The sequence below is a fragment of the Argiope bruennichi genome, chromosome 11 (genome assembly GCF_947563725.1).
Source record: "Argiope bruennichi chromosome 11, qqArgBrue1.1, whole genome shotgun sequence".
Taxonomy (NCBI): Eukaryota; Metazoa; Arthropoda; class Arachnida; order Araneae; family Araneidae; genus Argiope; species Argiope bruennichi.
The window spans coordinates 98,178,616-98,196,782 of NC_079161.1; positions in this window are offsets into that span (position 1 = coordinate 98,178,616).

Consider the following 18,167-nt stretch of genomic DNA (forward strand, 5'->3'; position numbering starts at 1 on the left):
AAAATTTATAATATTGAATTTTGAATTATAATAATGATTTTTTTAAAAAATGGAATACAAAGTTTCATAACATTTATTATAATAAACTATAAAATGATTTAAAGGCAAAAAAAAAAATGAAATACAAAGTTTTATAGCATTTATAATAATAAATTCTGAAATGATTTAAAGCTAAAAAAAAAAATCGAATACAAAGCTTTATAACATTTACAGTAATAAATTATGAAATGATTTAAAGAAAAAAAAATCGAATACAAAATTCCATAATATTTATAATAATGTATTATAAAATGATTTAAAGACAAAAAAAAAATCGAATAGAAAGTTCCATAGCATTTATAATAATGAATTATGATATAATTTAACGATAAAAATGTGCAAAAAATATTTTAAGATACTTTTATCAATATATTGAAATGTAAAAGATATTTTAAATCAGTAGTTTGTAATCATAACAAAATTGATAATATGTGACACAAGACGCTTCAAGCAATGTTATAATGAACAATTATACCAATTTGAATACCATAAGAACTGAAATTCGGAAGAATCTACATATATATATATGAAACGTGGGCGCAAAATCAGACCGAATTTGTTAATTGACGTTTGGCAACACTTTGATCTCTCCCGGAAACATCAATACGCGGTTTGATAAGATTTCAAGCGAACGCTATTCTTGCATCGGTTTTAAAATCTTTTAAACAAAATAATTAACGGTCAAAAAACGGACAAAATTTTTTTACCATGAATTTTAGTCGTGCCGTATCGATTTTCAAACGAAATTGTCGAAAAAGAGAAGACAGGTCGAATGAAAATGCTCAAGAATCGTTCGTAAGAAGATCCAGTCGTAATGAACGAGTTAGGGTTAAACGTTTATGTGTACGGAGTGAAGTTTTTGAACTTCAGGAGCATAGTCGTGGGACTATGTCAGGACTCTGTTACTTTTGCCAGACACGTCACTGGGAAAAAGGAGTAAATTCAAGTGGCAAATACACGAAATGTTGCCATGATAAAAAAATTGGATTGGAACAACTGTTGAATCCACCTGAAATATTGAAAGACTTGCTGGTCAGTGATTCAATCGAAGGAAGAAAGTATCTATTTCTGTGGTGGATGCATATAGTTCCTAAATGAAAAGATATTTGTGGTTATGAAGAACTTTTCTAAGGTTCAATTTTCGAGTGTACTTTTTGACTTACATGTTTTATTTCTTTCATTGTTTTATCTTATTTTGGAATAAACTGAATTTAAATATAGCTGCTTTCAGATTTTTTTTTTTTTTTTTTTTTTTTGTAAATATCAAATTCTTATTCTGTTTCTGTAGTGTACCTTCCAAATTTGAACAATTGTGAGAAAAGCCCAATTTTTTGAATTTGTTTTTTTGTAAATAACAATTTAATTTAAATTCTGTTTCTATGGTATAGTTTCCAAATTTGAAAAATTCTGAGAAAAGCACAATTTTTCAAAAAATTTGTTTCCTTGGTGGATGTATATAGTTATTTAAATGAAATGTTATTTGTGTTTATAAGGAACTTTGATGCAGGTGATTTTTGCGAGTGTACTTTTTGCTTTACATTTTTTATTTCTTTCATTGTTTTATCATATTTTGGAATAAATTGAATCTGAATATAATGAATGTTGCTAGAATCAAGTGGTTTAGTAGATGGCGAAGCGAGCTTGGATCGCTTCACGATCCGAGGGGAACTGCATTAGTAGTTCCTGGAGGTGGGTGAGCATAAGCGAGAAAGGGGCGGAGTTCATCAAAAATTAAAATTGCCTAAAAGTGATTAAAATTTCAAATTGCATAGATTATTTCAAACAATGACAGACAATTTCAATGCTTTTGGTTTCCATATATATATATATATATATATATATATATATATATATATATATTTTACAAATTATTATTTTCCATTTTCAATAAAATAATAAAAGAAACGTTATGATGTTTTTTATATTATTTTGCTTATTTTTTTATCTATGAAGAAAACAGAAATCACAATCATAACATTCAAATTAATTAAGTCAGTAGAATATTTTTTTTTTTTTACTGATAGATCGCTTGAAAATCTGAAAACATTTTCCACCACAAATAAAAACAAATCAGACGATAATGCCTTAAAAAAAGAGATATTGTATAATCTTGTTTCTCGTACTCAGATTTAAGTGGAATGTTTTGAAGCACTCAATTTTACTTTTATATTTGTTAATATACTCCATGGTTTGTTTAAATTGTATTTAACTCTTTTGTGTTTTTGATATGTTTTATTTATTTATATTTTTTCATGTTCAAATCGAGCTCTCTACGATCGTAACTAGATTCGAGAATCAACTAAAATAAAAACGAAAAATTTGAACACCAGATGAAAAATTCATAAAGCGGGAAAAAACATCTATTCTCCAGGGAACCTGAATGACTTTAATGCTATCTTATTACAAATAAGCAGTTTAATAAACAGCTAAAAATGTTTGTAAGAGCATCGCAAGCTCGAACACCTGTTATTAATATCAATTTTCATCATTTTTACCGTCTGACTTCGTACTTTTGGAAGAAAATCAAGAATAAAAAATATTTCATTAAGCCTAAAAGCAATTAATATTCTCGTTGCTTATGGATTCTTTTAGAGTTCTTGAGGGAGACTAAAATTTATGCAAGTCCATCTATTTTGCACAAAATATTTTGTTATACTAGTCGCACTTGGCGACCAGTTTGTTTGCCGAGATTATCGACTATTTTGGCTATTAAATTATTTATGGGATATATTTTTAAAAAAAAATAAATTTCATTGTTATTTGAGGCGATCAAAATAGATAAACTCAATTGAAGCAGTTTATTTTAGATTAAAAGTGAACATATTACGAAATAAAAGTGGAAGTGAAAATCCTACTGCAGAGATAATGATTGACAAAATGAATGATGTAAGATAAGTTAATGATGACACGCTATTGAATATTTTTCTGAATGAATTTGCATTCCATCATGGCACTTAGAAACATTGCCAGAAATAGTGCATACAAATTGAATTAAAGTATTATTAAGATTAAAAGGAAAATTCCACGAAAATGATACTGATATCATTGAAAAGGTAATTCTTTTGAATATTAAGACAATACAAAATAATATTATAAATATTTTTATAGTTTCTTTGGATGACATGAATTCTCACAGGGGTAGAATGAGTTTTCATAGGCATATCATAGCTATTAACTATCTGATGACGGTTAAGTTTATCTGCGCACTCGATTCAACTTTCTGTTTCAAGCCTGTTTCTTTATTTCTTTTATATCTTCTTTCTTCTGGCTGAATGGACTTTTTGGCTACAAGGCGAGTCCCTCCCCCCACATAACATTTCTAATAATATTTTGCAGCTCCATCGATTAGCTACGCGAACTTTTTATTTTAATGCAACTGTAAAAACGTTCAATGAAGCGATCTGAAATTCGTGTGATGGTTTGTTTCCAATTTATTGTTATCATTCGACAATAAGTAATAAGAGCGGTTTCTGTGAAACTTATCGTTTCATATCTAAATATTACTAAACATTTTCCTACCATAGAAAGAAGTATTTACCATTCATAGTTTTTCACAGTATCTAATTTATCTATATCTATCTATACTTATAAATAAAGCTCAATGTGTGTGTGTGTGTGCGTGTGTTGGCGCTCTACAGGCCAGGTCATTTGACATACAGCTACCAAATTTGGTACATGTATACCTTACAGGTCGGGAATGTGCCCCTGGGGTCCCTTTTTTGAATTTTTAATTAGAATTTTAATTATTAATTAAAAACTAACTTTCCCGCCAAAAAATCTTCCATTTTCCCCACCGCCGACTTTCCCGCCAAAAAAATCTTCCATTTTCCCCACCGCCAAATGAGTGAGGCTTCAGTTTTTTTTTCTCCCAACAGTAATGAGGCTAGGGTTAACATTTTTCGGCCGATTATTTCAAACGATTCTGTTTATTTTCTTAATGTTTGATGCATTTAAAATTAAACATTGTTAATTAATCCATGTTTCAGATTCATTCTGCAGTACTTTTGAATTAAAATAACACATAATAAAGGAAATTAAAAATGTATAATCTGCATAGCGTTACCCCAACTGGCGTAGAAAAATTCACGCATATGCGTTGCCGTAACTGGCGTTGAAAATTCACGCATGTGCATTGTGTTCTGATTGTTGACAATATTATCAACGGATGATTCTTGATTTAAATAATTTTTAGGTTAGTTGCATGATTTTGTAATTAAATTGTATTTATGTTAGTTATATATTTTTTTGTATATGCTTATAGTTTTAAGTACATTGTTTTTAAGTAGTTTTTTAAAACCTGTTTTCGACCGATTATTTTAAACGATTCGTTTTATTTTCTTAGTGTTTGATGCTTTTAAACATAACATTTTTAATTAATCGATTAATTAATAACGTTGTTAATTATTCGATCTGTTCATGATGAATCTGAGAAAATTTTGTTGACGAATTCTTGAGATATTAAGAAAGATATTCTTTAGTGCCTATAAAGTTTAAACGCGCAGTGACTCTGTTATCAGTAATCATATTATAAAAAAATGCTTTGTTTCAGTAATAAATATTATATTAATTGCAAATTAATTCTTTCCACTTTAATTTAAAGCATAAATTCTACGAGAGCTAACAGAAAATTAGAGAAATGCATATCACGTTATGACTGAAGGCCTTTATAATATTATGAGTGAATTATATGACTATCAAAATTTGAAGTTTTAAAATATTTTGATGAAGTATCTATTAAAGTAGGAATTGCGTCAAATATTTAATTATTAAAATTTAAACGAACATTAAGATTGGCGAACCAGCTGGTCGCCAAAGGCGGCTAGTAGTAAATAAAGAGCAGTAGGAAATTAGATAATATGATGTCGCTCGTTTGTAGGAGAGATTATAGGCAAGAGTTCCTATTCGATGATTTGATGATCAGATTTTGATTAAAGATTCGATGCGTGACCTTTTTCAATTTTAAAAATGGCAAAATGTAATGATAAAAAATTAAAGTACCATATTAAGTCTCTTATGGATGATAGAAAAATCCACCTTATTGAAAAAAAAACCCCGCTATTAATTTGCAGTATGACTGGTTAACAGGAAAATAATTTAGCATTTTCCAAACAGTTAACTTTTTTTAAAATCTTGAAATGTAAACTCCAAATGACTCCAGCTCCATTTTAGACTGAGATTCTGCCACTGTAAGTTGTGATTGAATCCCTTTTTATCAGTTCAATTTTCTTCAGATATTGGATCGACCGGTAACCAGACTCTGATCATATAAAGTCTGACTTCTTCTGTTCAGCAGATTGTTTTTCCAAGACATTTCAGTCAAATTGACTTCAGGTATGAGATAAAGTGGAACAAAAGATAAGATTTAGTATCTTAAGAGCTGTTAATAGAATTTCAGGCTATCAAGTGGATTGGAACAATAAAGAAGTCAAACATCAATGCCACATTTGACAACTGGTTTAAAGATGTTTTGTTTATGATACAACTTCAAAGTGATGGAATATTTATTAGTATGGTATTGACAAAAAAATATGTACATAAAACAAATTTTTAAAATGTTTGCATTTTTCTGATTTTTTTAAAATAATTTTTCTGTTGATTACATAAATATGACAGTATTTTAAAAATGGATTAATCTTCGAATAAGTAAACTGAACAGTCAAATTGTTTTCTTTATTTTCAGTGAAAGAACTGATTGTAGCGTTTTAGTTCCCATAATAAAGTCATCTAAAAAAACCATATAATTTTAGGCAAGTTAGAAAATAATCTGTTCTTTACTCAAGTAACCAAATTTCTTCTAATCTTATTGCAATAAGCTTTATTTCATTATTAATTAATAAGAAAATGCATGGAAATACAGTACACTCCAGAATATCCGGTTTAATGGGGCTGAAGGACAGGCCGGATAATAATAAAACCGGATAAGCCGGAGTTGTAGGAATTCATTTCTTCACTCACAACTACCAGAAGACAAAGTTTTTATACCAAAACTCACTGTTATAATACGTATTTTCTCATTTCTTATTGGGTATTAAATCATTCATTTATCTCAAGTCACGTTGAATGTGAACGCGGATGGGGTCCGGTGAATCATAGAAGCCATTGCTTTTGCACTTGTACTTTGCACATAGGATAATCGTATTAGAAACCCGTTTCCAACGCCTTGCCTTCTTCATTTAATTGCAATAAAAGAAAACTAGGTCGGATAGAACAGAAGCCGGATAATCGCGAAACGGATACTCAGGAGTATACTGAATCTTATTTTTTTTCATTATTCAATCGTTTCCTATGCAGTTTTCAGACATATTTAAAATTCAATTTAAAAATAGCATCAGAATCGGATTCGTTAATGAAATTTTAACTATTTAAATATAACTACATGAAACTCGTTATTGCTGACATACCTGCCTGCTACTGATAACTTCTTAAAATGATAATTGAAATAAATGACAGACTAAATTTTTATTCAAGTATGATTTACAATTCTGTTTATGCGATCTAGGGGTACTAGTTTTAAACTCAACAAAATGTATTCATAGAAGCTTTAATCTACATTTCAAATCATTTTTGCCCCAATCGAAAGAAATATACACTCTTTAAATATTTATTGATTGAATACGTAAAAGAAAAATATTTACAAATAATTCTTATGCAAGCACTAATCAATTATTGATATTTTTTTACTGGATATAAGTACCAGTTGAAAAAAATTACTGAACCGTTTTCTTATTCAGTGCCAAGAGTTAGATCATTTATTTGATAGCTGAGATCACTGGATTAAAGAGATTTTCATTAAGTTCAGGGTCCAAACATTTGAGAAAGAGAGAGACCAAGTTTTTGTTGGCGCAATCCATCATTTTTGACATACGGTGCGTCTGAGTAAACAAAGGAAGTGGCCCGCATCCAAAAAAGAGAGATTTATTTCTTTGGGAAGACTCATTAAGTCATTTGAAAGCGAAAGTCGATTCGGATAACGATTCCTCATCCATAGTGCTGGAAGTCTCGGCCGATACTTTTCGACTCGCGGAATAGTTGGTATCAAATTAAAGAAGGTACAGGAAATTTTGACCTCGGTCAACAACAGTAAACACTATTTCTACTGTTGCCAACTCGGGTTTTCTGAAATGATTGATAAATGATTTATTTATACATTTGTGTATAAAAATCAGTTTTAACGCCATAAAATTGAAAGGATTTGTGACTTGAGATTTTTACTTTCTCATATAGGCTATATAGAGACAGTATAGTAATCGTCAAAAAATTCGAAATTGAGATTTTGAACGATCTTTGGAGAACGATCTTTTGGAGATCTTTTGAAGATCTCCACGTTTTAGACCTCCCTAAATTCGAGAAACCCATTTTTATAAAATTTTCGTCATCTGTCTGTGACAAAGATAACTCAAAAACGCTTTAAGGTGTACGTACACACAAGAAGATTTTTTAAAAAAATTTAACTTTAAAATTCCAGTTTTTTTTCACAGTAGGTCATTAACATATGTTTCAACTCATTTCAGTGAGAAAAAACCATATTACACTAATTATTAATTAATTAAATAATATTTAATGAGCTAATTAGCCTATTTTTTGTAACATATCTCAAATTCTAATCTGTACAGACACACAATTCTAGTTGGAAATGATGCCTAATATTAGTCTTCATGTTGTCTACCTCAATCAAATAATAAAAATATATAATTTTTTTTAACAATTTTTTCATCAATGATAAATAGAAAAAAGCAAGATTTTTTCTGTAATTTTAACTTTTAAATAGCTATTAAAAGTTAAAAGAGTTTTTGAGTTATATTTTATTTCTATAAATATAACTTTGATTGAGGTACAAAACACCCGCTATTTCATACAGATTATTTTGATATATAAATAATTTAATTTGGTTAATTTCTTGTTGAGTTATGATTATTTGAATGAAGCAAAATAATGGAAAAATATCATTATTCATAAAATGAGTTAAAAAAAAACCATAACTAGAGTTTTTAATAAAAGCACCTCAAGAAAAATAATTATAACTCAAGAAATATTTCGAATATTGACAACATCTTGGCATCCTTTGAAAGCTAAAGGATCAGAGAACATTATTAAGCAATAAAAAATATTCGATATTTTGAACGATTTTCGAAGTTTCAAGTGTGTACATACACCGTAAGCTAGAGAAAATCAAGAAATTTGGCATACAGTCTTTACACCAAATTTGAAGATTTCTGCCAAATTTTGAGTAAAATATGTTCCAATGTAGTACCTTTGTGTGGCTGTTCAAATACAATTAAACGCGATAATTACTAAGAAAACTAGATGGATAAAATTTGGTACACAGATTTTACATCTATCGTGGAGATATCTATCAAAGTTTGAGCTAAACCAACCAAGAGTTGACTGTTTGTCGGCTTGTACTTTAAGAAACAAGATCATTAAAAAACGCAGTGACTGAAATGTACCAAATTTGGTACCAGATTTTGTGACTATAAATGTAGTTTTGTGTCAAATTTTTGCTTCAATCGGTTGGGAAAAACGTGTCTAAAACCTAAGTTCGATTTTTGGATACTATCAATGCATGGCAGGGATGAATCGCCAAAAATTCCCCAAGGATGATACGATAGATTCAGTAAAAATTCTAAATTCAAGCCAAAAGTTAATATTTTGAAACTACTGTACGCCAATGCCATGCAAGGTGTTCTCTGGCGTGACAAGTATATTAGAGAGTATGCGAGAAAGTTTTGGGGAGACCGCTTCCACTCTAGAAAACGCAATAGATCTAGATATAATAGATTTTCTTTATATTTCGTTTACAAATATTAAGAATCATAAGAGAGATATTTTATTACATTTAATCAGACATTTAATTATCAGTTTAAAAAGCAACAATATTATGCATCGAAACAGCAATTTTTCTATAAAAATTCGTCCGTTTTCTTGATCAATTTTTGGTATTCTATTGTTACAAAATTTTTTTCTACAAATACCGCCAATCAATCGCAGCACATTTAATCACTAGTTCAGCAGCTTGCTTGCTGTCTAATCCTCTAAAATCTTTTACTTGTCGGTGACTCCGACTACTCTCACACATGACTTCGACTGCAACTTCAGAGTGCCTGTCTTTTATAGTTCCGGGAGGCGGAGCTAGAATCTTCCAGACCAATCAGGACGTCTCTGGGTGTATCTCGGTTCCTACTGGATGGATAGTGAAAGTTCTCAAACTTTCCAGTATTATCCATTTAGTCGCCAAACTCGCCAAATTCAACGCCAAGTCGCCAAGCTCAGCGCGCACAGGACAGATCTTACAAAGGTTTTAACGGTTTTTTCCCACGAATGACACTATTCGTGCCGGGTAGCAAAATTACATATTTGTAACACTATTTTAGAACTCATTTAGAGAGAACCTAGCAGGAAAAGGACATGTGCTTGATTTTGTCTCTCGAACTGTCAAAGCTATTTTATTTTCTTGTATAAGAAGATAAGAAGGAAATATTGTAATAAACAAAAAATTCGATCTCGAGATTTCTCCAACCACCAAGTTTCCAAGTTGAGAAACCTGCAAGTTTCATAGCTATCTGAATTCAAAAAACAAGTTTTTTGCTTCATGTCTATCTGTTTGTCTGTCTGTCAGTCAATCTATCTATCTGTGAATACGATAACAGAAAATCGCTTTGATCTAAATGAATAAAGTTTGGTAAATGAACTTAAATTTGCAGAATTCTATAAAAATTTATTACAAATCCATTAACAAAAAGCTTGTGTAACTGTTATTCGATTGCAAGTGGATTCAACTACTCCAAAACGCAAAGGATTAAAAGTAAAGTAAACTAATGAAAGCGAGTTCTTAAAAACTGTTCATTATTACATTTATTAATTTAATTGTACTTTATTATCTATGCTTTTCAACCTTCTTTATTGTAGATTATATCATGGAAAATGACTATCTTTCACTCTATTATGTCGGGTTTACACTCGGCCAGTTATAAGACGGGCAGTAAGCACCCCATGGGCAGAAAGGAACTAATTTATGTTTGCCACAATTTCATAAGATCGATTTAGGCCTTCCATACTTGGCTATAAATTGCCGTTTTGGAGTTACTGAATTTTTCTTTTCACTGCGTATCGTATTAAAATTATGGATATTTATATAAAGAAACATGGTAAATAAATAAATAAAAAAAAATGGTGAACATACCAAAATGCGGAAAAATGTAGAAAAAAAAATGACAAATAAAAAAAAATGTCATCAGAAAGAACAAAGAGCAAAATATGTCGGATTTAAGTGATCAATTTTTTCACGCCAAAAACACGCCAAATTTTACAAACGCTTGTGCAGCAAGGGAAAAAAATACAATCAGAGGTACGTTGTTCTCCCATCTGGACAATTGCTTGTCATCGACCGAACAGCATCGACCGAACTTTTTACTCATGCGCTTTCTTATAACTGGGCGAGTGTAAATCCAACATTATTTTCAATGGTATTATATGATTAAAAGCGGATTCAATTTGTTTTATTGTATTTCAAAGAATTCGTTAATTGATGAAGAATTTCAATTTCGCTTTGTAGACGTCTCATTAAAAAGATCTTTCAAAATTCAATAACTCTTCAAACGGAAATTTCGAATAATTATGGTCATTGTTTTTAATTTTATTTTAAAAATGAATGAAATTTGTCTTCAGAAAAATGCAATAAGTAATTTTTAGTTCACAAAAGAGCAAATTAATCATTCGTTTAAAATATCAGATTTCTGTGAGAAAACTTAATTTAGAATGAGATAAAATAAACTTTCTTAATTGCATTTTCAATTTTTAAATCCGTTTGTTCCATTTGCAATTCATCAAACAAAAGAAAAATCACAACATTCCAATTCATTTCTGTCTTTCTCGTTGAAGAATTGTTGTAAAAAAAAATTGCTTCTATTTTTAATACAAAGTGAATAATTCATAATAGGTTTGAGGAACCTCAAATAAGCAGATTCTTAATAAATCATTTCCATTTTAATGATTCGTTTAGCAGTTTTAAAAGCAACGAAAACTAATTGCCGTTGTTTTTTACTGCAATTATGATTTTGATGAAACTGTATTTATCCGAAATAAGGAATACATCGTTTCGAACTTGTTTAGTTTATTTTCGTAATTTTCTTATTTGAATGTTAAAACAGGAAAATAATTATAGGAGTACAGAGTGGATGATTTGATGAACAAATGCAGAAAATTGATTGCTGTTGTTGAAACACACGAGTTTTGTTCTAAAAATGGTAATTATTTGCAAAAGAATTTTCTTTTGCTTTTGTTGTGGTATTCATGTGTTAAAATTCTTACGGATGATGGAATTTGATAAATAAGAGAAAATAATATTATTCAAAAATCCACATGCAAGTATTTTAATAAAGTTACAGAACAAAAATTAAACATGTTCAAATAAATATAACATTTGATTTGCTACCCACTGCGTGTCACTACTTGCTTTGATTTGAACTGCTTGAACATTAGAGATTTTCTGTACATATTTTAGCCGTAAAGAGTGTCCCAAAATTAGAGCAAGATTTGAATTCGCCACCATTCGTGCATTAAAGTGTTGGCAAATCTAGAAAAACAATTTGACTGTTAATAATTTAGGGGTAGTAAAAATGGGGAACAACGTGGGGATAGAACAACGTGTTTTCAATCTTGAATAATATTTCGAAAATAATGAAAATCTGGTGGCCACAGTTCGAACATTTGAGAATTGGACCTCTAGATCGTTTAAATTAACACTATTGGATTTCTTTTTTATGGGGTTATTTGAAGTCAAAGACGCATTCAACAAGCCCACAAGCACGCGTGCGTCGATGGAGGAAATTTAAAACTGCATCGACGAAACAGAACCACATTTATGCAATATGGTCATGGGAATTTTCACAAAAGAGTACGTATGTGCCAACAAGGCCTGTGGGGGTCATTTGTCCTATGTGTTATTCCATACATAATCCTATCCTGTGTACTTTACAATTCAATAAAAATATAACAATTTAAGTACTTTACAATTCAATAAAAATATAACAATTAATTAATTAACTACCTGGCGTGAAATTGACTATCGACTTGATATTCTCCGTGCGACGAAGGGGACACACGTGAAAGTTCATTGACAAGGGTCATGAAACTTTTTGAGTCTATTTAACCATTTATGTTATTAATTTTAATCTATCTTTATTATTTTATGAGTTATTAAGCATCAAAATGGGTCCGGGACTAAATAAACGCCCTGTATATATATATATATATATATATATATATATATATATTAAATAACAAAATTGCATAAAAAAGGGAGTTAGATTTTATTTATTATAAACCGTTGAGGGTTAGGCCTTAAGGCATTTAGGGATAGAAGCTTTAAATTTTTATCCTTTTGTCTTAAATAAAGAATTTCCGTCTTTCCGACAAGATTTGGGTTTTTTCACTGACTCAATCCAGCTCATGTGCTTCAGAATGTTCAACCAAAATGTTGAGGAGCAGATAGAAAATGGCGATGTTTTATCGAATATAATTGAGAATGGATGTTTTCTATGACATTTTAAAATATATATATTACTAATTAAATAATTCAGCTTTATTGAAGGCAAGAATAATTTAAAATATACAAAATATCCACTCTAATCAAATTCCAATGGCTAATTTCTAAAACTTTGGTGATAGGCATATACACCTAATAAATAATAGTCTAAATGAAGCAAATAATTATATCTTAAGTAGTTTGAATCAATAATTTTCTGATGAATGGCGAATTTTAAAATTTTATACATATCCTCTGTACTGTAAGTCAACCATCTAACTCTCCGACCCGCCCTAAGGCACACGGATTTAAACCATAAAACTGAATGACCGGACCGCCGCAACAGCAATTGGCGGGAACTGTGGTTGAGTCCTAAGGGCCGCCACCGGCCACGGTACAACCCTCCCCGAAGGAAGTACGTCCCGTCATCGATGGGAGGAGCCAGATCCCCCCACCTATTAGTGTACCCTCCAGGGTGGCGAGATCCAACCACCATGCCGGAAGCATCTCATCCTCATTCCGAGGTGCCCCCCCCGAGGGTAGTCCTCTGTACTGTAAATCATATTTAATAAAATATTCTTGAGAAACTAACATTTTAAATAAGAAAGTTTCCCTATTTTGTGTTTTAAACTGTATGAGTTATGCAAATTTGAATGTCTCTATCATATGAAAGCAGGCGATTTTACACTGACCATCCACCATTTTGTAGAAATTACGCCAATCAACGTCTGGAATTCCCTCAAGGCTGATTGGCTTAAAAAAATATAATTATTCTTTTTTCTAAAATAAGGATATCTAAAGCTTTGTTACTCGGAGAAGTTTGATCGTAGAGGATTGAAACATTGGAGTAATACTGTCTATCAGGTTTCTTTATAGTCAGGTGTTCAAATTTCAATTCAGTTTTTTCTGTGATTAACTGAGACAGTTTGAATGTATTTCATTAAAAAATAACGTTTACTTATTAATCATTCAAAGTAATATTACAATCAACTTTTTATATTTTAGTAATTAATTACAATAAATTTCTTAGAACAAGTTAATATATTATACATATCTTATTTATTTAAAATCTACAACCAAACAGTTTTTTTTTTACTGCAGCTTTCCTAATTTGATAATTAAAAAAATACATAACTAATAAATTAATTTAATCAATCTTTTATTCAGTATAAATGACGTTCTTTCGTAATAAATTTCGAAAAACTGATTCTAATATTCTATACTATTTTTCAATAATTTAAAGACTAAAAGCCAAAAAATATCTAAAATAATAATAAAATATTGCTCTTTAGCACACATAGTCCTTAAATTCTTACATTTTAGTGCATAAAGGTTTTTAAAAACTGTTTTTATTAAATATATTATATTATGTGGGTCTCAGGAAGCAAAGTTCTAACAAAAAGTATCACAACACTCTAAGATTTTTCAAAAGTCTAAGGATTTTTTGAAAAGAAATTTGGGAAACCGAAACACATAGAAAGATTTTGTTTCGACAGCTATGTTATTTTTATGCACGGAAACAAACTGAGATTTACTCCTGGTTTCGCTTCCTTTTTCGTGATTTGCGATCGCAGTTTTCGTCAAATGATGTTGCAGTTGGAAATTTTGAACATTCGGTAGATCTACATGTAGAGGATGTACTGAAAGTGGAGAATCAGCAACATTTAATGCATAGTTCAAAAGATTTATCTAGCTTTTATAAACATTACAATGCTTTCAAGCTGAATGCTATTTGAAAAATGCGTCAAGCGTTACGTGACATATATGAGACAAAAATCGTACAAAACAATCTATAGAGCGAACCTTTGAATGTATAACCACCGCATTTGGCTAGCAGATATTGTTTGGTTGTTGGAAGCTGGCTAAGAAAGAAATATTCATAATGTTAAATAAATTTTTTCATAGAAAATTAAATGATTCTTTGCAATAGCGTTCCAACATATTATTGCTGAAAAGCTTTTTTTATATCACGTTAGTGTCCATTCGCACAACATGTGTGTCATAATCAGAACATCAGTTGGTGGCCGTTAACACAACACGTATGTGATAACCGAAACATCGGTTAGTGTCCATTCACACAACATGTATGTGATAACCGAAACATCGGTTAGTGTCCGTTCACACGACATGTGCGTGATAACCGGAACAACGGTTAGTGTCCGTTCATACGACATGTGCGTGAGAAGCGGAATTCCAGTTAGTGTCCATTCACACGACATGTGCGTGATAACCGGAACAACTGTTAGTGCCCATTCACACGACATGCATGTGATAACCGGAACATCGTTTAGTGTCCGTTCACACAACATATGTGTGATAACTAGAACAACTGTTAGTGTCCTTTCACACGACATGTATGTGATAACCGGAGCAACTGTTAGTGTCCGTTCACACAACATATGTGTGATAACCGGAACAACTGTTAGTGTCCATTCATATGACATGTGCGTGATAACCGGAACAACAGTTAGTGTCCATTCACACAACATGTGCGTGATAACCAGAACAACTGTTAGTGTCCGTTCACACAACATATATGTGATAACCTGAACAACTTTTAGTGTCCGCTCATACGACATGTGCGTGATAACCGGAACAACGATTAGTGTCCGTTCATACGACATGTGCGTGATAACCGGAACAACGGTTAGTGTCCGTTCACACAACATATGTGCGATAACCGGAACAACTTTTAGTGTCCGTTCAAACAACATATGTGTGATGACGGGAACAAAGATTAGTGTCCGTTCACAAGACATGTGCGTGATAACCGGAACAACGGTTTGTGTCCGTTCACACGACATGTGCGTGATAACCGGAACAACGGTTAGTGTCCATTCACATGACATGTATGTGATAACCGGCGCCACTGTTTGTGTCCGTTCACACAACATATGTGTGATAACCGGAACAACTTTTAGTGTCCGTTCATACGACATGTTCGTGATAACCGGAACAACGGTTAGTGTCCGTTCACACAACATATGTGCGATAACCGGAACAAATGTTAGTGTCCGTTCACACAACATATGCGTGATAACCTGAACAACGGTTAGTGTCCGTTCGCACAACATATGTGTGATAACCGGAACAACAGTTCGTGTCCATTCACACGACATGTATGTGATAACCGGAGCAACTGATAGGCCCGTTCACACAACATGTGTGTGATAACCGGCCAATTGTTAGTGTCCGTTCACACAACATATGTGTAATAACCGGACCAACTGTTAGTGTTCATTTATACGACATGTGCGTGATAACCGGAACAACGGTTAGTGTCTATTCACACGACATGTATGTCATAACCGGAACAACGGTTAGTGTCTATTCACACGACATGTATGTCATAACCGGAGCAACTGTTAGGCCAGGTCACACAACATATGTGTGATAACCGCCCAACTGTTAGTGTCCGTTCACACAACATATGTGTGATGACGGGACCAACTGTTAGTGTCCGTTTATACGACATGTGCGTGATAACCGGAACTACGGTTAGTGTCCGTTCAAACAACAACATATGTGTGATGATCCTACCAACTGTTAGTGTCCGTTTATACGACATGGGCGTTATAACCGGAACAACGGTTAGTGTCTATTCACACGACATGTATGTGATAACCGGAGCAACAGATAGGCCCGTCCACACAACACGTGTGTGATAACCGGAGCAACTGATCGGCCCGTTCACACAACATGTGAGTGATAAAAGGACCAACTGGTAGTGTCCATCCACACAACATGTATGTGCTAACCGGAACATCGGTTAGTGTCCGTTCACACAACATATGTGTGATAACCAGAACAACTGTTAGTGTCCGTTCACACAACATGTATGTGATAACCGGAGCAACTGTTAGTGTCCGTTCACACAACATGTGTGTGATAATCAGAACATCGGTAAGTGTCCGTTCACACAACATACATGTGATAATCAAGACAACAGTTAGTGCTAAGTTTCATAGAACATGTCTCTGATAACTGGAACAACTGTTAAAGTCCGTCCACATAACAAGTGTTTAATGCTACCACCAAAAATTATTAATCTGTACCACAGTCTATGTGATAATAGATGAACGTATACAAATTTTTAAAAAATTATTTTTTCCAAATCTTGCCAGTCCCTGGCATGTTTGACTACATAGACTTACTTCCAGTAAAGTGATGAAATTCCAAAAAAATAAGTTTTTTGAATGATTTTTTTCGTGTTGTTTTTTTTCATAGTTTTAATAAATCTTTAAGAATAGTTTTAAGTACATTTTATAACAATATGGTGAAATGAAAATGAAATGTAAATTAAAATATGGTTACTTAATTAAGAGAATTTTTAATGAAAAAAAATGTTCAAAAAGCAGAAATTAAATAAAATATTGTTTTAAATTGATATTTTCAGGCACAGTGTTGTTCTTTAAATTTCAAAACCACCAATTAAGAATTCATTTTTTTAAATCGCCAGGTTTTCCAATTTAGAGCTATTTTTTATAAATTTTTCAGTTCAAAATTGAAGCAGATTTCGAATAATTGCATTTATTTTTAAAATTTTCATCTTTATTTACCTAAATAAGCTATTAACAGGAATTTTCCATAAACTTTAAAGAAAAATTCAGCAACTTAAATTGAAAACTTCATAAAATTCTTTTAAACATGAAGTATATAAGACTCCAAACTCATCCTCCAAAGCCAGCTCAAGCCTGAAGTTCCAGACAATCCCCAATCTTTGGACAAAAGCGATATTCCCAGCTGTACTAATTAAGCCAGCCCCGAAAACTCACATGTTGAAACCTGATTTGTTACCAGTTTATTCCTTCTTTATTTTTGTCGTTTTGCTCCTAGTTTATTACATTGGAAGGAGAGATGACTTTGCCCCGGTGGCAGCTAAAACAAGAATAGATTGCTAGGACAAGAGTTGTTAACTTTTCTTTGTTGTAGCTTTATTAGAATGGATAGGCAAATCCGGGTATGTTAAAAGATAAAAAGAAAAAAGTGTAATTGATTGGGTTGCGTTCCGCCTGTCTATTGAATCTCAAATGACTTTAACCTCCTGGAATAAATGCCGAGGCTTCAATTTAGATCTTTTGTGAGAAATAATCCGCATCTATAGGAAAATGAATCTGAGTTAAAAGATAAGTTCCGTAACAAAATAGATAGTTTTTTCCACGCTTTTTTTTAGATTCTACTTAAAAAATAATATTTTTATTTATTTAATTTTATAACCTTATCTGAAAAATGTATTGATTTTTTGTCTGTTTTTTTAAATGTTATTTAGTAATTGTTAAAAGTTTAAAAGAAACATAGATTGCTTCATTAACTCTTGCAAATCTAGTTTTATATAATTTCTGTGATAAAAAGGTTTCTTAATTAGAAAAATTATATTAAAAATGAATGTTTGTAAAATATAATTTGAAATTTATTGAACATTATAGCATGTTTAAGATAATTTATATAAGCGTAATATAAAAAGCTAAATAAATGAAAAAAAAGAAAAGATAAGCATACAGTGGAATGTTAATGTGATCATTCTCTTTATATATATATGTATCTTCTAGTTCCGAACTGTCGTATTCAAATATACACAAAAATATTTCGTTTAATGCGATCGCTA